General features: G+C 48.6%; 1 long non-coding RNA gene across 4 annotated transcripts in view; it reads left to right on the top strand.

Annotated features, from left to right (window-relative positions):
* Positions 1 to 23,205, top strand: part of LOC136538405 (uncharacterized) — a 29,145-nt gene that overhangs the window by 195 nt on the left and 5,745 nt on the right. Inside the window, exons 2-7 of one of the 4 annotated variants that reach the window (XR_010779324.1) lie at positions 114 to 384; positions 4,111 to 4,359; positions 4,437 to 4,518; positions 4,842 to 4,919; positions 15,643 to 16,018; positions 16,094 to 16,216. This is a non-coding gene — a long non-coding RNA (uncharacterized lncRNA). Of the gene's footprint in view, positions 1 to 113; positions 385 to 4,110; positions 4,360 to 4,436; positions 4,519 to 4,841; positions 4,920 to 15,642; positions 16,019 to 16,093; positions 16,217 to 23,205 lie in introns of those variants that run through there. The other 3 variants (XR_010779325.1, XR_010779326.1, XR_010779328.1) reach the window with 3 other exon arrangements.

A 23,205-nucleotide genomic window follows, 5' to 3' on the forward strand; every position in this document is an offset into this window, starting at 1 on the left:
CCGTACCCAACATTCCTCTCCGGAGACGATCCGTCATTTGCTATCTGATTCCTGATTGATACCGCGTTTGATCCATCGGGTTTCTGTCTTCGACCTCGATCGTTGTCTCGCAGCAGGTGGAGAACTGGAGATGATGAGCGCCGTACGTCGTCAATCAGCTGGCGACGTGCCGAGACGGGACAATACCTAACGCGGCGCTGTGGTTCCAGATCTAGATGTGCTTATGCAAGTCTGCCCCGCTCCATCGAAACAATGCAGCCAGGCCGTGATCCTTCTCTCTGGCACGTTTTTTTTTTTTTTTTTTTTTTTGCATGCAGGGCATCCTGCGGCAACGGATGTAGTGTAGGGCTTGCAACACGATCTACACGTTCGTTGTTTCCTCAGGTATGCAACTATACACTTCACTTCCCAAAGTAATAGCACTTCATTGGTACTCAGGACTCAAGATCAAGATGATAGAATTTACTGGACCTCTAGGTGTATATCAGTCGATAAAACTTGATTTAGATGGGATGACTTGCTGATGTACCTCAGTAAACCGTATCGCGGCCGAGGCGCCGGTGACGTAGTAGCCACAGCGGGTCGGAGTAGAGGTAGCCGTGACGCGCCCGCTAGGTCGTCGTAGGTAGCAGCAGTGCAGGCGCGGTGCTGTGGCGGCGGTGAAAACGATGGAGCTTCCCGTTGCTTACGGCGCTCCTCTCGATCGGTCTAGGGATAGAACATCGGTGAGGGGCTGGCGGCTACGGTGAACCTTGCGTCTTGTGCCACAGCTTCCACCGTCCTTTTATGGCGCTGCGCGACTGGGGCCCATAAGCTAGGAGAACCGGCTGAGCGCCCCCGATCAGGGCACGGATCAAGGACCCAATGAACCGTTGGGCCAACTGGTGGAGATCATCCTAACATTCTCTCCCTTGATCTCACCTTATGACTTAAACTCAACTTACTTTATCTTTTTCATATTCTATCACAGATCAGTACATATAGCGTGCCTCATTGTCACGGTCAGTTACCACTAGATTAAACAGCTACAATGCACCTCTTTGTTTTGAAACAGATTCTCAACTAGGCCCTTAGTATCCAGAAATCATAGGCTTTCCCGTAAACTCATGTCGACTGTGTGTTCTCTGAACGCACTGGGTGGTTAGTCTTTGGTAAGCGGATCCACAAGTACTTGTTTGGTACTCATATGCTCAATGCTTTTAAAATGATTCTGGATTTTCTCATTTACAACATATAACTTAATGTCAATGTGTTTGGCAGCACACTTAACTTGTTGTCTTAGAAGTTAACCACTTTAAATGGTTATTGTTGTTGACTACCATTGTTAAATCCGGGTACTAATTCCCTTAACCTCTTTTTGGTTGTTCCTTAAGTATCATGTCAAGCTATACTATGGTATGCATCACTGATGACACCATAACTATTTTTTTAAGCTTTTCCACAATAATACTCTAATTGCGAGTGTTAGCAATTACTGTGGATTTCATTACACATCTCGTCAAGACTTAACATTTGTACCCTCAACTATTTGAGAGTACTTGTTCTTTCATACTCAGCATGAGGCTTTATAAAATTGCAAGACATTCTCAACTTCATTCTAGTGATCTATATCTGGACTGGACTTCTGCCAAAATATCCCGGATACGTAAACTACGTCAGAGTAAGTTCTTACTTGTACTTGTACACTCATCAAGCTTCCAACAGCTGAAGCATATGGAACCATGTTCATTTGATCAATCTCATATCGGTTCCTGGAACACTTAAAGTTCCCAAATCTATTACCCTTGACTATAGGAGCAGGCATAGGTTTACTTGCATGCATACTTAATTTCTTTAGAATCTTTTCTAAGTATGCATTTACGATAGTCCTAATACCCTATTTTCTTCTATCCCGGCGAATTTTAATTCCTAGAACCAATGACGCTTCACCAAGATCATTCATATTGAAACTTGAGGATAAAAACTTCTTCTTCTCCGATGACAGATTAACATCACTACTAGTGAGTAGGATGTCATCTATACACAGGATGCGGAATTTTTTTTTCCATTCTTGAACTTCGCATAAATACTATTGTCCTTCTTATTTTCTTTAAACACAAACTTTCTTATCGTTTTATCAACTTCAAATACTATTGTCTAGAGACTTATTTTAACCCATAAATGGATTTCTACAGGCGGCATCCCATACGTTCTTTTTTCTTCCATGACAAAATCTTTGGGTTGTGCCATGTAAACGTTTTCATACAAATCCCCGTTGAGGAATGCCGTCTTTACATCCATCTAATGTAACTCTAAATCGTAATGTGCCAATAACACCATTATGATTCTAAAAGAATCCTTGTATGAGACTAGAGAGAAAACTCTCATCGTAATCTATTCATTCTCTTTGCGTGAAGCCTTTTGCTACAAGTCATGCTTTATATCTTTTCAAATTTCCTTTAGAGTCATATTTTGTCTTGTAGACCCTTTCACAGCCTACTATTTTGGCACCATTAGAAATTTCAAGTTCCAAACATTGTTGGTATTCATTGAATTTATTTTAACTTCCATAGCTTCTTGCCATTCAAACGAGTAAACGTTTCTCATGGCTTCTTTAAATGAGGTAGGATCACCCTCTATTTGAATTTGTTCACTAACATAGACTTCATAGACATCAGAAAATTGGTTTACTAATTCTTTGAGACCTTCTGGGGCCTCAACTACTAGCACTTTCATGTGGGGCTGTTATTGCTCTTTATTGCCAAGAGGCAATTGATTCTACAGGCTCCTATATTACAAGATCCTTGTTTACATTATTCATCTTCTTCAAAGAGCCAACGACAGGTGTTGTATAAGTCATACAACATCAACAGGTATCGAGAAATTCGTTGTTTTGAATCACTGAAGTGGACACGTAGTCCTGCTTCTCTTCAAGTCATAGGTCTCTACATACCGTGATCCCCTAGATCGTCTCATCTTTTATAAAGATAATGTATATTTTAATTTCCTATTTGGGTTCAATCTGTTAAAACTTTATATGGCGCTTTAAGCACCACTTTAATATCTTTGATGGTGACTATGCTATCTTCCTCTCAAAACTTTAAAAAATCCAGGAATTTAGCTGTTTCTCTGCTTAGGGATATCATTGTTATGGTTGAAGGTCACATTCATCAAAATCTTTATCTCACTCAGTTTCTTACAAAATCTATATCTCATTCTTAATGAAGAGTACACATTCATCAATATCTTTATCTCATTCTTAATAAAGAGTAGTTTCTTAATTGATCTTAATTCATACTCTTAATTCTATCTCATAATTCCCTCCCTCGAAATATAGCATGAACTATACTGTCATAATTTCGAGAACTATCTAGAAAACTGTGAACGAGGAGACACTTATGACTTACTTCATTCACATAATTATGCCATGTAAATAAAGTTATTTCTTAATCCGTATAGGAGTACACTTTCCTCATTCCACTTCAAGAACTCGACGAGGTCTTTTATTAGCTGTACTTTTGCAAGTCATGCTTATATCTTTTTCTTGTCCTTTAATTAGTATTGACCATGATAGTGTATTTCTATTGTGCCATGGTCAATACTAGGATAGCATAAGAGCTACCCAAACTTCTCTCGCTATGCCGGATATAAAAACGTATGAGTCATCACAAAACTTCTCCTGCCATGCAGGATTGACTAGCATAATTATTATGCCAAACTTCTCCCCATGCGGGATACATCCATATACAAATTATCGTAATGAAAAATTTAGTCATGATGACTAAAACATTCACTTATACTTAATTTTTTTAATTAAATCTTCTCGTTTGTTCCAATTTAATCAGGAAATTAGTAAAGTAACAAAAAATTATCCTGAACTGGCTTGGCTCAAGCCTTTTCATTCACATACCCTAGCATTGCAGCCCGTTGGCATGCAACCGAGTGATCTTGTCGGTTAAAAATAAAACTTTCAAGATGCCTCTGCATCAATTCTACATCATCGTTGGGCAGAAAATAGAATTAATGCATAAAACTCATAAATTAACTTGAAAGACATATAACTACTCTTCAAAATTAAATTCTCCCGTTGGTTCGAATTTAATTAGAAGATAATCAACATCATTGCAGCAGTGCAGACGCGGTGCTGTGGCTGCGGTGAAGACGATGGAGCTTCCCGTCACTTACAACGCCTCTCTCGATCGGTCTAGGGATATGACATCGGTGAGGGGCTGACGGCTACGGTGAACCTTGTGTCTTGTGCCTCAGCCCCCATTATCCTTTTATGGCGCTACGTGACAGGGACCCATCAGCCAGGAGAACCGGCTGAGCGCCTCCGATCAGGGCACGGATCAATGACCCAATTGACTGTTGGACCAACTGGTGGAGATCATCGTAACACAAGATGCTCTGTTACCAATCGCGAAGCTGGTTCTGATATGATATGTTGTTGCTTTCAGGGTATCCAATGGTTCCGGTTTGGCACGTTCAGTTGCCGGCTCAACGTCAACTTCACTGTTTTCTTCGGGGGGATGATCATCAGTAAGTGAGATTTTTTTAGTGAGAATGGCACGTCTGGTGCAAACTGAAAACCCAATCATATCACCCGTAAGAAAACCAAATGCTAATGTTGTATGATCAGTTGGCCTCCTGTTAATCTAAAAATTATTTCAGTGCCGTGCCAGGTTTGATCAGCCCTCTCATGTGCCTTCTATACTGAAAGAACTTTCTCCTTCCATAAATATCGTATCTGAAAATTTATTTGACATTCCAGTTTGTGTCAAACGGAACTTTAGTTTAACAGAAACCCCATTTGGCTCTCTTGTGGCCATTTTTAATCTCTCTTTAAAACTCTTCACTTGCAGCATTGCGGTTTCAACTAGAGAAGCGTTGCAATACTCGCTCGGTCACAATGGCAGCGAAAACGAAACACAAAGGTAGAGGTGCGTCAATCCCATTCTGTTTTTTGATACAGCTCATATATGGTCTTTGCTTTACTAGTACACGAAATTCTATTTTTAGACGATATGATAGGTGACCAATTGATAAAAGCTGCTCTCTGAATAATACGGAAGAGGTGTTTGGTTCAGTTATTTGTAAGGCAAACGGATAACACCGTTAACTGATTCCATTAAATTTTGTTTGTTTCGGTGCTTGCCGTATTCACTTCCGACATAATCAGATACCGCTACGTATAAAGTTGTTACGCCTCCCACCCTGGCGTAATTAGATCGGTGGCTCAGATCGCGACTGGATACTGCAACCGATACCGTTACATGCTCAAACCAAACAAATCTCGTTTTGACTCATTCTCTTCCCATCCGCTCCATGATATGATATCGTTAGCGCTAGCATTTGCAGAGGTGGAACCAAACACTACCTGACTTTGATCGTTCAGCTTTCTTTTTTACCTTGGTTATTACACTGTTAGAGCAACTCCAATAGCTTGGTTAAAATTAGTAGCTAAATTTTATTATTTAGCCATTTATAAAATAGAAAAGTCCTAAAAAAAAAGAGGTTCACAACGACCTTGCTATTTTACAAAGTTAGATAGCGAGTGCTCGTGGTTGGCTTTCTATGGCCACAGAAAATCAAAGGATAGCTAGCTTTCTATTTTAGAGCATCTACAAGAGAGAAGCTATATGTGCTATTGTCACACCCGATTTTGTAGAGCCAAAATCGGGTGCACATAACATGTGTGCCATGATCACTTTCCACACATGACTTGACATCATCAGTGATAATAAAAAAATAGTGTACAAAAAAGAGTATATTATTACAAAATCATCAGAGTTTGAATTACAAGCGTAGCGCCTTATTGAAATAAAAAGGCGAACAGCAATGCCCTTCACAGGAAGGTCGACGATAGAACACGATAAAGAAACCCAACTCAACTTTTTATTAAACTTATAAAGAGGGAAAATGTGGACAAAACGCCACATTTCCAGCAATCATTACAAAAGAAGCAAATCAAACATGATCATCATAATAAACAAACAAACATTCAAAAAGCACTGCATATCCAAAATCTAACGATCCATGCGTGCTACTAAATTCCTTATTACATTGTTTTTTCACGTCTATTCGATCCTTGTTCGGCCCAGGATAGTGCCGTATGGGGGGGGGGGTCGTCCTCATGACGGGGCGGAGAGGAGGCAGGCCATACGGACCCTGTACCTGATCCTATTCATTCAGGATAGCTTGGAGATTGTCGAGCGCATCCTAATCCTTCTCTTGCTGCAGACGCACCCACCTCACCTCCAGCAGGGAAGCATTGAGCTCCGTGTTCAGGATGGCTAGGAGTTCCGCCATTGTTGCCATCCTTAAGTTGCATGCAACCCGTGATGGGTGCAATCTGGGCCGCAATCTCCCCCCGGCGCCTGCGGGGGTAGTGGCGGTCCTCGTCCTCGCTGATGGAGTCAAAGAAGTAGTCCCGATAGGCGAAGAGCGCCCGGCGGGCAGCATCGCTGAGGGCTGCCATCTGGGTGGAGCGAGGAGATAGAACTTCATGGGTGGACATGACCCGGAGAGCCCGGAGGTACGGGTTTGGCCTGCCGATGTGGACGCAGGCCTTCCAGTACATCTCGTGCCGGGGGTGGTAGTAGTGGGTGCACTCATATTAGATGCTAAAACATCCCGAACCCGTACTAGCGGTGCAGGAGGTCGTGGAGCATCCAGTGGAAGAAGTCATCTCCAATGTCCCTGAAGCAGTGGGTGGCGATCCAACCCCTAGGGATGTTGGGATGGTTTCCCCCGCCCTCGAGGTCATCGCCAATGTCGTCGTCGTTGTCGGGATTGTCACCCCCGTCATCACCAGGGTCCCTGCCTACAGCAGGCTGGGGCGCCCCCTGTGCAGCCGGTTCTCCCCCTTGGGGCTGTTCTTGGGGAGGCACCTCCTCCGCTGGTCCCCCGACAGGAAGGCTAGCCCCATCGTCCACACACTGGCTGCCGCGGAATTGAAAGTGAGAGGTCTCGCCCGTGAGGGGGAACTCTATCGGGCGGTTGCGATGGTAGCGGACGGAGCTTCGGCGGCATGTCAACAGCTGGCGGGCCATCTATTGACAAGAAAACATGGCAAAGGTCAAAGGATGCTCAAGATAGATGAATATATTTAAGACTACCGTAAAGTAAAGATAAAGGTTATGTGGTAAAAAGGGGTAAGCTCCACCTAAGAGAGAAAGATGATTAGAACCCGGTAATAGTGGCAAAGCTAGAGTAAAATAGAGGGGGTGGCGACTATATTGATATGGTAAAATAATTTATCAAGATAAGTAAGGATATTAACATGGCCAAAGAATATTAACATAGGAAAAATGCAGCATTTGACTTCGAGTAAAATATCCTACTAGATGGCCTAAAAGAAAGCAAAACTGATGGATATCATCATGTTTTTAATCTCTATTATTCTTTGGAGAAAAGTTCATGGCCGACACACTTTGTGAGTTAGGGGACCGGCCATGAACTTTACTCTGTTCTCTGGAAAAACTCAACGTCATTTTGTAGGTTAGAGAACATATCATCTTTCACATCAGATATGTAAAGCGCCAAGGTGATGGCTAAGGTCCCCAAATCCCAAGTGTCAAAATCATGCGGACAAAGCTTTGCTACAATCATCAAGTTCTATAAATTAAAATCATAAAATGGCTCTCTATGGTATGTTTTGATGCATAGGGTTAATTGTTATCTAGCTAATTGTCGGCAACCGTATAATATGTAAAACAATAACCCGGTATGACCTTAATTTGTAGAAAAAATCAGATTAATTGAGAAAGAGAAAAAAGAAGCACAACATCTGGTTCTTATATATTAATTAAATCCTTGATGCTTGTTGGGTGATGACGTCACGGCTCACTTGTGGACTGCGAATGAAGAAGCAAAGAGGGGAGGTGAATCGGCGTGAGTGGACTTGACTGCTGGTGCTGCCGCTGAGGCAGCAAAGTACAGTGGTGGTCATAGCTGTGTGCTGCGGATCCATCCTCTAGTGACGACGATTGTCAATTTTGCAAGAACCAGCTAGACGCTGTATGGGCGAGAGAGACGCAAGAGCGCCGCAGAAATGTAGAAGATAGAACGACAAGGGAGTCAAGGAAGCGGAACAACGCAGTCACGCAGCGGACGGTTACCAGAACAATCTATTCTCGTAGGACTTCCTCAGTCAAATTAAGCTTGCAGGCTGGGCCGCTGGCTGTGGGGGTGCACAACATTAGGCTTTGGGGGGTGCATGTAGTGTCAAAACATCGATGACCTCCACAGGTAGGTCAACGATAGAACACGCGCCTAACACCCGGAAATGTCCTCCGGATGTCCATCCCAAGCTTCATCGTCTGAGCAGCATTTAATTTTATTTGAGGAATAGCAAGGGTGAGAACTTATCGTACTCAGCAAGTACAGGCGGTAAAATATGACATGCAAGGCTTAAAAATAAGGATAAAGCTGACTCGGGCTTACTGCAGGTTAGCATTTTAGTTGCCAAAGTTTATTAAAACAACCTATATTCGCTAAGCGAGTAAAGAGATATCCCAAACCGTTAATTAACTGAGAGTGTCATTATTAACTATAAAACAATTTCAAAGTTGACATCTCCATCACCGTACGACATAGCCATGCCCAAAACAAAACCGAGGTAGCCACCTCATCATCATAGGGCATAGCCATGCCCAACAAGTTTTACAAAATTTCCCTTTCTAAACCTATGAGCAGGCCCGGTCCTGTCAATTTATGGGCCAGGAGCTTGGCCAGAAAGATGGGCCCTTCATTTACGACAACGCGCAAGAATGACGCCGGACGCGAAGACGCAGCTATGAAGCGACGAAGAGAGCGGCCGCGGCGGAAGGGAAATCGACAGACTCTTCCTCACACGCTCCAGTATTTTTGGGCCACATATATGATTTTCTATTGGACCAGAGTATACCAGCTATAGCTTATAGTGTGTACATACCTGGGATTAGGCCCCTTGGCTTCGAGGGCCCTGTGCCAATGCACAGCTCGCACCCCCCAGGGCCGGGCCTGCCTATGAGGTCCATTTCTAATCATGTGAGGGTCTAGACCACTCGTATTCGTGAGCACGACTGATATATCAGTTTTACACTCTACAGAGGTTGTACATTTTCACCCTAAGTCGTGATTCCCATTTACCTGGGGTTTGCAAGACCCACTAACACTTCCAAGGTGAGTGGGTAGAGTTTCACTATGAGACTTTTCACAGTTTCTACTGGTAGGAAGCAACCCACTAGGTTTCCATCTGGCGCATGGTTAGTCGTCCCTGTAGGGAGCCCAAGTAGCCACCCGCAGCATCCCTCATGAGCGAGGGCTACCATACTTAGTCACCAAGACCCCCCTTTTGTGCCTACCCGATAAGCTGCCACACTACTAGCAGAAGGTCTGCTAATACGTCAAGCTAGAGCCATAATAGTTTAGGGTTGTATGGTATATCATGGGTGGTCGTTCCACAAACCGGTCCTTAGGGAGGACGGACATAAGTACCAAAAACCACAAGGACTTATTCCCCCTAGGTTGCTAAAAGCTAACTTTTAATTAACCATCAATTGCAGTGAGCCATTAGTCAGGATTATTTCATCATGAAGTACATGCCAAGTGTCATTGTAGGTTGGAGCAGCTAAGCACAACTATATTTACCCATGTAAAACGCCAGGTGCAAGGAAGGATTAAAAGGGCTAGTCAGAGTCCTTAGGGTTTAACAGTTTAAGACACATGCATAAAAGTAGAGTGTAATTAAAGTTAAATAAGTAAACAATATGATTCAAGGAATATGCCTGCACTTGCCTTCCTCGAGGTTTGGCTGCTCGGGATCCTGCTGATCGGGTTCTCCTTCCCACACAAACGGCTCCCCGTCTAACCGCGTCAAACAATACATACAAAGCAAATATGAACTTAATTAGAAACATTACACCATTACATAGATCAGGTGAAAACAAATCTACCAAGCTATTCTATGCGTCGAGAGGAACTCGTGGGTTCAAGAACCGCTGAAATCAGAGTTAAAACGGAGAAGTTAAGTTCATTTCATGCTCTAGTGGCAAAACCGTTAATACACTGAACTAATTTTGGGTTTTAAATAGTTAAAAACAGAAATTCATTTTGAAATCAGGACTGTGGGTTGAATTAATAAAAAGTCAGGGCATGGGTGCAAAACAGCCAGCGGACCGGCCCGAGGAGGTGAGTCCACGGCTCCACCATGGACCGGGGGTGCTGGGGCGTGGTGGCAGTGTGGTGCACGATGGGGCGAGGTGAGGGCACAGACACGCTACGCGCGAGGTGGCAGACCCGACAGGGCCCTCACCGGTGCTTAGGAGCGGATGGAGGTGGCGATGTGCGTGGCGAGGCAGCTCGGCCTCGCCGGAGCAACTCCGGCGAGCGTTATCGTAGTGGGAGAGAGGAAGGAAGGGGAGGGCTCCGGCGGATTCCTCATCTCTAGGTAGAGCTCGTCGGTGTGCTCGGCTGGGTTAGGGCGCAGTGAGGTGAGAGATTGACGGCGGCGAGCTCGGAACGGCAGTGGCCTATGCGCTACGAACTGAGTGAGTGAGCGAGAGCGAGTGAGTGGGAGGGAGTGATGAGGCAGCGGCGGTTGCCCTTTATAGGGGCTTGGCCTCACATGTGAGCGGGCGGGTGTGAGGCGTGGAGGGGTGGCGATAGCGGCACAACTGTGTGAAGTCAAGGCGAGCGCGTCTCTCGGGCTAGTGCGGCGATGGCGCTGCGTAAGCGCGTGCACGCTGTTGGAGAGGGCGGCGGCGACGCCCTACATGGCTAGGCGTGGGAGGGGCACGCGGCGCTCGCTGGAGCGGCGGCGCTTCCAGAGCGAGCGCGGGACGTGGGGAGGGAGACGAACCTATAGCGGGGTCGCTGAAGGATGGGCCCCACCCATCGGTGACCCTGTCGTGGGGGTCCACGTGGCAGCGAGAGGGAAGGGGAGGGCACGACCAGGCCGCTGTTGGCTGGGCTGGCAGCGCGGGTTGGGTTGGCTACGTGGCTTGGCCTGGCGCGGGTGGAGGGGATGGGGAGGGCCTGCTGGCCCGGGCCTCAGTGGCTGTGGGCCAAAAGCTTGGAAGAGGACATGGGGGATAAAAGAAAGGCTTTTCATTTTTCTAAAGAGATTTTTGGAAATGATTTCTATCCTATTTGATATAAACGCGAACTAAACACATAAGTGCAACCATAAAAACTGTACAGCGGCATGAATGCAACAAACATTGTTTCTACCTTATATTTGTGTTGGTGTTTCGAGTAAACACCAATGAGTAAATTTGTATATTGCACGTCTGACCCGGATGGTGTGCTAAGAGGACACAAGGATTATACTAGTTCAGGCCGAATGTCCCTACGTCTAGTTTTGGGCTGCTCGTGTTACTAGCACTGAGTTTGTAGTAGGGGGTTACAAACTGGCGAGAGAGGGAGGAGCTCCCAAGTCTCTGTGGTTCGATTGCTTGATGTTTCTACTGCTTGATCTATCGGTCGATTGATCCCTAGAACGGAGCCCTACCTTCCCTTTATAGACCAAAGGGAGAGAACAACATACCAGAGACCGAGAGAAGGGAAGAGGGAAAAAGAAAGAGAAATAAGGCTCCTGGGGGTGTGCAGCGGTGTCGCACCGAGGTCCTGTTAGCCGCTGCAACATACATGTGGGCGTCGTGCGCCGTTCTTGTCTTCCATCCCATTTGAGCGGACAGAATGGTCAAAGGGTCCCCTGACAGAGGCTATATGGGGGGTTGGCAGTACAGTACCAGTCAACTAATGCCGGTCGACTGACGTTGGATGGTGGTCAGGCAGGGAGTTGGCAGCATAGTGCTGGCCTGTTGACATGGTGGGCGATGTGTGTCTCCTAGCATGGCCTGATGCAACCGCCAGTCGCATTAGGACAAGCCCAAGACGTGCTCCCGGGCGTGCACCTCCACACCGTAGGGGTTAAAGCGGTTTGGGTCCCACCCTGGGGCTACTGCTTTTGTCTGGTAGCAAATTTGACCCTCAGGGAATGGGTGAGGCGGAAATCTCACCCTAGGGGCTGGGCGAGACAGAATCCGACCCTTGAGGGTCGGACGAGGCGGATCCCTCCCCATGGGACTAGACGAGTTAGAGCCCGCACCCTAGGATCGGAGGAGTCGGAGCCCACGCCTTGGGGTAGGACGAGGCGGAAACCTCATCCTCGGAGTCGGAGCCCACGGCTTGGGGTCAGGCGAGGTGAAAACCTCATCCTTGGAGTCGGATGAGGTGGGGCCTAACCCCTGGGGATCGAACGAGGCTGCAGTTGTGTCCTTAACCATCGGATGAGCCGATGTGACGCTCATTAATCCTTTGGCTCGGATACCCGGATGTAGATATCCGACAGTAGCCCCTGAGCCTTTGGAGGAGTGAGACACTCCTACAAAGGCTTTTTGCCATCCATCATTTGAGGGCGCACTGGAGTACTGTTCGTTACTGTTGCTTTGTAGTCCATCCATGGTTTCCACAACCGGAGGTGACTCATCGTTTGTCTACGACCGCATGTTCGGTCTCTTTGCGATGCCGAGCCCCTAAGCCATCACGTGTAGTAGGGGTCTGGTCAGGGGGTTGGTTCATCTTGTGATCGTCATCCCTCACGTGTCCATTCACTAGATTAGAGGGGCTGAGCCGTGTCGTGCTTTCCTCGCTGGACGGAGCACGGTGCTCGGTGAGTTGTTAATGGGCTTGTTCTAGTGGATCCTCGACATCCCCTTCATGGGGGCCTAGTTTGAGATCAGCTGGTGACTGACTCTAGATTCTTGGTGGCCGGTCCATATAGTTTTTTGATCCATTCGACCGGTCTGAGGGCTCGATGCCTTTCTTTAGGGAAAAACCATGGACCTTGCATAATCCAAGACTCAAAATGAGGGTCAAGACGCCCATTGTGCTTCACATGCCTCGGGTATTGGCCACTAGTGGGCCCATCCTTAACCTCCCCTCACTCTGGGGTGCCCTGGAGCGGCCGTGAACCCACTGGTGGGCCAGCCTTTGAACTCTTGGGCGTTAATGGGCCATGTGAGCATTTTTAGCTCTGTATCTCGCTTACCAGTGGTGGCCCATAGCCTTTGAAGGCGAACCATCGCCCGGTGGATCCTTCATGGGGAAGATTTGGATAGGCATGTGCTCGTCTCTCAAGGCAACGATGCGACTGATTTAGCGTGGAACAATGAGGGCACGACCCCCCGAAGGAAGCAGATTTGTCGAGGCATGGGGCGCGTTAATTTAGGCGGATGGTTCGCCCCTCGCCCGTTCCGCCCTTACCTTATAAATAGAGCCGTTTCTCCTCAGCCTCCGTACGCGCAGCCACATCCTTGCCCCTCCAGTCTTTCTGTGTTTTGCTCTCGAGTTCCGACCTTCGTTCCCCTATTTCCGCTCCACCGCCGGCGAAGTTCTTGCTCTCTAGCCCTACGCCACCGCTGGATTTTCTGCATCACCATCCCCGTTCCTCGATGGAGCCATGGCCTCGCTCCGACGTTCTCCATGCGTGCATGGAGGGTCTAGTTAAGAAGGGTCTTCTCTGCGCAAGGACCACAGCGATGGAGTAGATCGTACCTAGTGGCGAGGATGAGCCGTCGCTGCCCGATGGCTACACCATCTCCTTTGTCCCCTTCCATGAGCGTGGGTTCATGACTCCTCCCCACCGATTCCTCAAAGGGCTGCTGCACTACTATGGGCTTGAGCTGCAGCACCTGAATCCCAATAGGATTCAGCAAATCTCGGCCTTCGTCACGCTGTGCGAGGGATATCTAGGGATTGAGCCCCACTTCAAGTTGTGGAAGTATTTCTTCGCCGTCGAGCCGAAGAAGAAGAAGGAGAGGAAGAAGCCAGACCTGGTGATGCCGATGGGATGTGCGAGCATCCATCTTTGAGGTAGCCAGTCATTGGAGTACATGTCCATCCTGTTGTTGAAGTCCAACAAGGGGTGGCATAAGCTCTGGTTCTATCTGAGGAACGATGCCACTGCCCCTCTACTGATCTTCACAGGCCACCTGATCAAGGAGGCACCAGACGCGTGGGGGTATGGGCCCATCACAAAGGAGCAAAAGAGGCTCGACAACCTTCTCAAAGCCATCGTGACTCTGAAGGGCCACGGTCTTTGTGGGACCGGCGTCATTGAAGCGTACCACATCAGGATGCTGGCACCACTGATGGCGTGTGCTCTTCCAATGTACTGGATGACATCGAATTCCATGCCCAAAGGGACAGTGATGGTCACCGATGAGGCCCTCAGCGTCGACAAAGTAGCATAACACATCAAGGAGGTGATGGAGTGCTCGGCGGATCCATTGGTGGATCTCGCCCCTTTGTACCCAGTCTTGTGGCATCCCACGACACGGCCAGATGCAGGTTTCATTGAACTGGTAAGCCTTCCTCGAGTTTCTTTCCTTGGCCGACCCTCCTCTATTCTCATATTCTAAGCACCAAGATTTGTAGCCCGGCCTCTTCACCCATGTGTCCAACCCACCATTGCTAGAGGACGCGGCTAGGAGGGCGGCGAATCATGCCATGGCTAAGGCGGTGAAGGCGAAGAAGGAGCGAGCGAAGCTATAGCGCTGAAAGCGCTGGCAAGGCTCAGAGGAGAGCGACGGTGATGAGGAGGAGGAAGAGGAGGAGGATGAGTCTGACCCCAACATCCCATGGGGCATGCTTGCACGCGAGGATGATCAGGTCAACATAGGGCAGGCCAACCTAACCCTGATTCCGCAGCACGCCCCGACGCAAACCAAAGAGGATGCGCCTCCAAGATTTGCGGGGGAGGACGTGCCCCTGAGGTCGAAGGAGCAAGTCCGCCCCGCTTCGACCAACCCCACCAGGGGATTGAAGTGGGCAATTGCCGATGTGGTGGAGTCAAAGTCGAGCAACCAGCCCCTGAAACATTCTCAGATAAAGGCATTGAGGTGAGTTAACGACTTCTTCACCCTTTCATTGTGTTCTCGGATTTCATTGTGTGACATTGGTTCTTTCCGCAGGACTTGCCCTAACAACCGCCTGGCGTTGGCACGCAGAAGATCCTAGCGCATCAGCCAATCCCCTAGGAGCCGACTAGCGTGGTGCCGAGGGCACGCCATGATGGCACTGAGGCAGACACGGGGCCACCTGAGGATGCGGGGGAGGCAGAGGCACCGATTGTGCTGGAGGGGACACTCGTGGAATCAGCGCCCACACCGATATGCACCAGTGGTGGGGCAGACAAGAGGAGGTGCAACCAAGGTGTCCCCTGTAGACACGGCTATGGCTCAGACTTCGAAACTCGAGCTGCTAGCCTCCTCTACCATTGGAGGGTCCGCTCCCAAGGAAGCGCCTATGACTGAGGAGGTACCATTGTCTCCCATCGGGCCGACGCCGATGATTGCGATGGCTGACCCCTCGGTTGGGGCTAGGCCCTCCTGGTCCCTTGTCCGGCTGGGCGATGATCCGCTTGCATGGGGAAGAAACCGGCTCCATTGGGCTAGGCGGCTAGAACCGAGCGACCCGGTGTTTACCCTCGATGACCTGGCGGAGGTGAAGGACTGGACGAGCGTGCCCTCAGGACTTGAGTCCATAGTCCGCCCTCTGACCGACGCGTTGGGGGTGTTGAAGGATGACATCACCTTGGCTGGCTAGGTTTGTTGTGTCTTCATGTTTTGTACTTTCATGCCCTATTTATATAATTCTAACCTGATTTTTTCACAGTCCCTTGTGATGCACAGCCGGGAGAAGTCCCTATTCCTCCATCGCGAGAGGGAGGTCTAGGGGTTTGCTGTCGAAGTGCCGTGGCTGTAGGAGGAGGTGGCGATCCTCCAGGCCAAGGAACGGGAAGCCTGTTAACATGCCGACGAGGCCGAGGACAAGCTCAAGGCTGTGATCGCCAAGGCTGGGGAAGATGCCACAGAGCTTGGACGACTCCACCCAGCACTCAACCTTGTCCGTCAAGAGAGCATCAACGCTCGGCGCATGCTCAAAAAGGAGCAGAGGTTGAAGGAAGAAGCTAAGGGCCTGGCCACCGCCTTGGCCGGGGATGTTGGCGTGCTCTAGAGGGAGAAGACGGTCCGTGAGGTGCAAGTGAAAGGTGAGGCTCTGGTTACCTTTTTGCTTGACGTTTGTAGTCGGTTTTCTGACGCTCTTTGATGTTTGGCTTGGGCAGTCCTACAAAGGCAACTCTCCAAGGTGCGGGGTCAACTCCAGTCGGAGAGAAATGACTCATATTAGTAGGACTCATAGGTAGGTATATCTATACATATAGTTTCCATAAAATGCCTGTAACGTAAATGCACATCATATATATATTCAGTGATCATTCAAAATAAGGGTTATGCACTGGGACTTGCCTTGGGCAGGCGGGGTGTTAACAAAGTCAGCAACTGATGGCTCAGAGTCTTCAATGATCTCCTTGTACTCTTGTTCGCCGTAGGCACGAACTCTACCAACTCGTTATCTACATGCATGAAATGATGATGCAACACTTCATAATACGGCAACAACAACTCTTAAAATAAAATGCATCTATCAAGCTACTAATCTTGCTCTACCGACTAAGTTACCTATTATTACCACTAACAGGTATGAAACATTGCATGCATTATCTTAGCAACTAAAGGCATCCCTATTCTTAATATTGATTTACTCTATATATGATAAAACAAGGAGTGCTAGCTACTCTATTTATTGCCCTATTCTAAGGCTACAAAAATTACAGTGAGCACCTAATAATCTAATGAACCTACTGTGAAAATTTCATATCCAAAGCTATTACCAATTATTAATCTAAATGATATTAGCACTTCCAAATCATTTAATAGACCTTAGCAGCAATACATGCATACATAAACTAGTCATACTATCAGGTAGATCACATTTTTAGGAACTCAACATAATTTATTTCCCAAATTTTGGCTACTTATGTGAATTGATATTAATTTCCAAAGTTCAACTTAGAATGTAAATTATAAAGCTAATTCTATCCTTTATAAAATGGAAAACGGATTCTAACTCGCGCGGCCCATGAGCAAGCGGCGTGGCCCACTCCTGCGCAGCGCGCGCACACGTGCGACCCACTGACATGGCCCACGCGGGCGTGGCCCAATCGCGAGACGACAGCCCATGACGGGGAGGCTCGCGCACGCCGACACAATTGTGAAAATGTCCTCATGCTAATACCGAATCCATCCATAGTCCACAGCACTATTCCTATAGTCAGCTATTTTACAAATACGCCCCTCCCCCTTTCCTTCTTTACCATGGGCGGGTCCTCTGGCCACCCCCGCACACACCGGTGCGGCGGCGCTGGCACAGGACGGTCACGCCAGCCAGCCTAGCCCCTCCCCGCCCCCGCTAGCAAGCCGATGCTAACCTAGATGTGAACATGAGGCGGTGGGCGGTGAAGCGGTGAATAGAGACACTGTCCAGAGCTCCCTCCACGGTGGCGGACCCCATGCGGCGGCGGCGGCGGCCACATTCCTGTGAGCCCAGGCACAACCGAGATGAAAGGACTAGAGGATGGGCATCAACAACTCACCCCGAAGCTACATGTGGTGACGGCTTGTCCGGGGACAGACCGGATGTGTCTGGCCACATGTGCACAACAAGCTTCACCACGGACGGCAGTGGCGCAACAGTGTCAGCGGCGCCGGGAAGGCAATGGCAGTGAAAATGGGGTACGCACGGGATGGAGGGTAATAGGGCGAAGACATAGTGCCATGGAATTGAATGGAGGTGGATGGTGCAAGGTGAATTGGATGGGCGTTGCCGTTCGGTCTTAAGATGGTCAATGGCGAGGAATCTTCAAATTGAAGCTCGACACGGTACGACAACAACAGTGGGCGAGCTTGGCATGTAGCTAGGTTCCCAATTGCACTTCTGGCGTGCGCAATTATTTGGATTCGACCAATGATGCGAGCTAGCCCTGGCGTGGCTTGGTGACACCGGCACGACGCCATTAAAGGCGGAGGTGGCTGGGGAGCGCAGAGTGGCGCATGCCACTCAATAGAAGCAGACAAGGGCACACATGGAAGGCTACACGTGTGCGTATGAGTTGGCATGGCTTGTGTGGCCACACACCTTAATTGGCAAGCTAACGGCGACACGGCCATGTGCCGGTGCAGCAGGCGTGCGCAACAACGGTAGCGGTGATGCGACGTGAGCAGCGTGGGCGCACGTGATGTGATGACGTGACTCAGAAGAAACATGTGCATGCTTGCGACGATGGCTACGGCCATGCGATGCCACTACACTCGAGCAGAACGACGACGGTGTCTGGTAGAGCAGAGCCAAGCACAGCGCGACGCGGGCGGCCCTTGGGCACCAACAACGGTGCCAGAGGCAACGTGCATCGCGATGGAGAGGAGGGCCCACTACCAGCCAGGGCTACCGGCCACCGCAACCAGCCGATCTCGGCCAAGCACGCACACTCGCTCGCGCGGCCGATGCGATGACGACGGCACAGGAGCGCGGTGACCGCGTCCATGCGATAAAACCGACCAGGAACATTATGGGCATGATTTTTAAAGCGTTCAAAAAACCCTAAAACGTTGATCTAATCGCCAAGCCACCTATGCAATTCTTAAGAGGGCATAATAAGCTACTAAAACAAGCCATGAAACTACACCACTACTTAATCTAATTCTCCTACAAAAACTATCAAACATGGCTTTGTCCAACCACTTCCGAGACTTACGAAATCGTCTAAGCCTTGATCGGATTCGCGTCAAACTCGATTTCCAAGCTATTAGGTATGTTAGCTAGTGAATTCATTTTTCGACCGCTGGTATTTCATCGCCATCTACAAAGTTCATACTTCTAACTTTACTAAAGTTCCATATATACATTCTATAGTGTTTTCGTTCAATAAAAATTCACGAGCATCCGTACTTGATAATTTCATGCATCACAAACAACCTTTCGTTAGGCATTTCCGTTGGTCGTTTTAAGTTACGTACATTGATTTACACCATATATTACATACATTTACACATAAATATGATGCTCATGTAGTGTTTTAGCAAAACATTGTACAGTGTAACACCGAGGGTGTTACACTCGCTCACAGTCCGGGTTACCCAGATCTCGGATTGGGCGCGCGCACTCGCAAGGGAGGCCTTGTACACCAGCGTCCAACGCGCATTCACCATCACCCGCTCCCACTACATTAATATCGACCTGCCAGTGATCAGTGAGGGCTTCGCGCCTGGCTACACTAACGCCGAGCTAGACGAAATTGAGAAGGAAGCGGCTCCCCTGGCGTAGGACCTGGCAGAGAAGGTCGGAGAAGAAATCATGCCCAAGGGTGTTTAGTTAGATAGCTGAGTCTGGCATCGGTCTTTCTGTAAAGACTTTCATTGTGGCCAGAAATGTTGTTTGTATATATATATATATACATATAAAGTTTGTTGCGATCCGACCCTTGTTTTATGTTAAGGCATTAGAAACTTAAGTTGTGAGCTTCTAAGTAATGATCACGCTAGTGAGCAAGCGATGCCGTAGCCATCAGGGCGTAGGCTTTTTGCATTTCGACCAGTTTTACTCATCATTAGTTTTTGGCAACTCTTATTTCTAGGTCTTGTCATAAAAAGAAGGGTCAGATGGGAAAATGTTCTTGGGTATATGTACTCCTATCAGCCCCTGAGTAAAACCCAACCCCAGGTAGTTGCCGGGGTTGGGTGTTACTGAAGACCGATCAGATCAGAAGTGAACCCGATAGGAGGTAACATTTTTTGGTTTTTGCAGAAACATTACTTAGTTTGATAAGCATATTGGAAGCTTTGGAATGGAAAGACTAAGTGTAAAAGCAACATAGTTGTTTGATGTTCTAGGCATTGGCGATGGCTTTGTCGTCATCAGTCTTGAGCTTGTAGGTGCCGGGTCAGAGTACTTCTGCGATGATGTATGGTTCTTCCCACGGCGCCGAAAGTTTGTGGTGATTTTTGTTGCTCTGGATGCGGCGAAGGACTAAATCACCTACGTTGAAGGCATGGCCCCACATGCATCGGCTATGGTACTGTCGTAGCACCTACTAGTATTTGGCCAAGTGGAGCAGGGTGATGTCACGTGCTTCGTCAAGCAGGTCCATGGCGTCTTCCAAAGATGCTTCATTTCCCTGCTCGTTGTAGGCCATGACCCTTAGCGCTCCGTAGTCGAGGTCGGACGTGGAGGATGGCTTTAGACCATGAAAAATGGCATGTAACTGGTTGCCCGGCTGCAGAGTACCAATGGGAGCTCCGTGACCCACTGTCCATCGGCTTTGTTGAGCCGGTTTAAGATCCTAGGCTTAAGGCCTTGGAGGACCATGCCGTTTGCGCACTCGACCTGCCCGTTCGTGCGGGGGTGCGCTATGGCAGCCCAATCAATGTGGATGTGGTGATCATCGTAGAACCGAAGGAATTTCTTCCCCATGAACTGTGTGCCATTGTTAGTTAGGATGGAGTTTGGGACCTCAAATGGATGATGTCCGTGAAGAACAACACGTCCTGCTCGAATTTGATCACGGTGATCGGCCAAGCCTCTATCCACTTCGTGAACTTGTCCACGGTGACAAGTAAGTGCGTAAAGCCTTCGAGTGCCCTCTTTATGTGCCCTACTAGGTCAAGCCCCTAGACTACGAAGGACCACATGATGGGGATCATCTAGAGCTCATGGGCTGGCAGGTGAGTTTGCCGAGCATAGTACTGACATCCTTTGTAGGTGCGTACGACCTGCTCGGCATCGTTCATCGTGGTTGGCCAGTAGAAACCTTGCTAGAATGCGTTTCTGACCAAGGCTCTAGGTGCGGCATGATGTCCATAGACCCCTCCATGGATGTCTTCTAGCAGGTCCTTCCCCTGCTCGGTGAGGATGCAACGCTATAGGATTCTGGTGTGGCTACGCTTGTAGAGCTCCCCTTTGATGATGATGAAGGACTTAGCGCGATGCGTGAGCCGTCGGCCTTTGTCTTGTCAGCAGGGAGCACCTCGTGGAGGAGGCAATCGAGATAAGGTGTTCTCTAGTTAGTCAGAGGGTCATGCTCCACCACTAGGCCTTTGACGAGTTCCATGACCTCAGGGTTAGATGGAACTTAGGGACGGTTAGCCCCTGAGCCTAGAACTGGCAGCTCATTGTTGGTCTGTTCTAGTTCCTCGTATTAGACCAAGGGCTTGTGCAGGTCACTAGCAAAGATGCTAGTGGGGACTGGCTCTTGGCTCGATGCCATCTTCACTAACGTGTCGGCTACTTCATTGAGCCACCTTGGGATATGGTTGAGCTCAAGGCCATCGAACTTGTCTTCCAACTATCAGACCTCATGACAATACGCAGCCATCTTGGCATTGTGGTAGCTTGACTCCTTCATGACCTGGTCGATGACCAGTTGCTAGTTGCCTCAGATGTCAAGACGTCGGATGCCCAACTCAATGGCGATGCGCAAGCCATTGATGAGTGCCTCGTACTCAGCCACATTATTTGAAACCAGGAAGTGGATATGAATTGCGTACCTCATGCGTACCTCGAGGGGGAAATGAAAACTAGCCCGACCCTAGTGCCCTTCTTCATCAGTGATCTATCGAAGTACATCGTCCAGTACTCCTGATCGACAGCCGTCGGTGGCATCTGGATCTCAGTCCATTCGGCCACAAAGTCAGCCAGTACCTGAGACTTGATGACCGTTCATGGGGTGTATGTGATGCCCTGATCCATCAGCTCGAACGCCCATTTCATGATTCTCCCCATGGCCTCCCAGTTCTGGATAACCTCGCTGAGGAGGAAAGATGACACGATGGTCACCTGGTGTGAGTTGAAGTAGTGGCGTAGCTTCCTCTTGGTGATTAGGATGGCGTATAGAAGTTTTTGGATCTAGGTGTAGCATGTCTTGGAGTCAGACAAGACTTCGCTAACGAAGTACATGGGGCGCTATACCTTGAGGGCGTGTCCCTTTTCTCCCCGTTCTACAACCAAGGCGGCGCTGACCACCTGAGTCATAGCTGTGACGTAGAGTAGGAGTGCCTCTCCCTCAGCCAATAGGACCAGAATTGAGGCCTTCATCAGGAGCACTTTGAGCTTGTCAAGCACCTCCTGAGCCTTAGGCGTCCACACGAATCTGTCGGTTTTCTTCAAGAGCTAGTAAAGGGGGAGCCCCTGTTCACCGAGGTGTGAAATGAAGTGACTAAGCGCTATGAGGCACCTGGTAACCTTCTAAACTCCCTTTAGGTTCAAAATCAAGCCCATCTTCATGATGGCTGAGATTTTTATCAGGTTGGCTTTGATGCCATGCTCAGAGATGATGAATCCGAGCAGCATGCCCCTTGGGACCACAAAGACAAATTTCTCGGGGTTGAGCTTGATGTCGTTCTCTCGGAGCTTCCTTAAGGTCTACTCCAGGTCGGCCATGAGCTGGTCGGTCTACTTGGACTTGACTACGATGTCATCCATGTAAGCCTCAATGGTCTGCCCGATGAGGTATCCAAAGCATTTGGTCATGCAACGCTAGTACGTAGCCCCAACGTTCTTGAGTCCGAACGGCATCGTAACATAGCAGAACGATCCAAACAGGGTGATGAAAGAGGTCGCGAGCTGGTCAAACTCTTTCATCATGATCTAATGGTACCCGGAGTACACATTAAGGAAGCATAGGGTTTCACACCCCGAGGTCGAGTCAACTACCTGATCTATGCGTGGCAAAGGAAACGAATCCTTTGGGCATGCCTTATTGAGGCTCATGTAGTCAACATACATTCTCCATTTCCCACTTTTCTTTTCTACCAGAATAGGATTGGACAACCACTCTGGGTGGTATACTTCCTTGATGAAACTGGCCACCAAGAGCTTAGCGATTTCCTCGCTGTTGAGCCTCTGCTTCTCCTTGTTGAAGCGACGCATGCGTTGTTTGACCGGCCTAGAACCTGGCCTGATCTTCAAGGCATGCTCGGTGACTTCCCTTAGAATTCTCAGCATATCCGAGGGTTTCCTAGCAAAGACATCTCAATTGGTGTGGAGGAATTCGATGAGAGCACCTTCCTACTAGGGGGAGAGGGTGGTGCCGATGTGCACCGTCTTCTCGGTGGAGTTGTCGCAGTCGACGAGGACCTCCTTGATGTTCTTCATAGGCTCAAAGGATTCGGTCGCCTGCTTCGCGTCGAGCGCTCCTTCGATGATGTTCTTCTCGATGGCTGCGAGCTCCTCAGAAGTGAGGGTTGCTGAAGTGAGCTCGCAGCTCTCGACCTCGCACTCGTAGGCCCTCTAGAAGGAAGTGCTGATGGTGATGACCCCGTGTGGGCCTGGCATCTTGAGCTT

Source organism: Miscanthus floridulus, chromosome 2 (assembly GCF_019320115.1).
Source record: "Miscanthus floridulus cultivar M001 chromosome 2, ASM1932011v1, whole genome shotgun sequence".
In the NCBI taxonomy this organism is placed as follows: Eukaryota; Viridiplantae; Streptophyta; class Magnoliopsida; order Poales; family Poaceae; genus Miscanthus; species Miscanthus floridulus.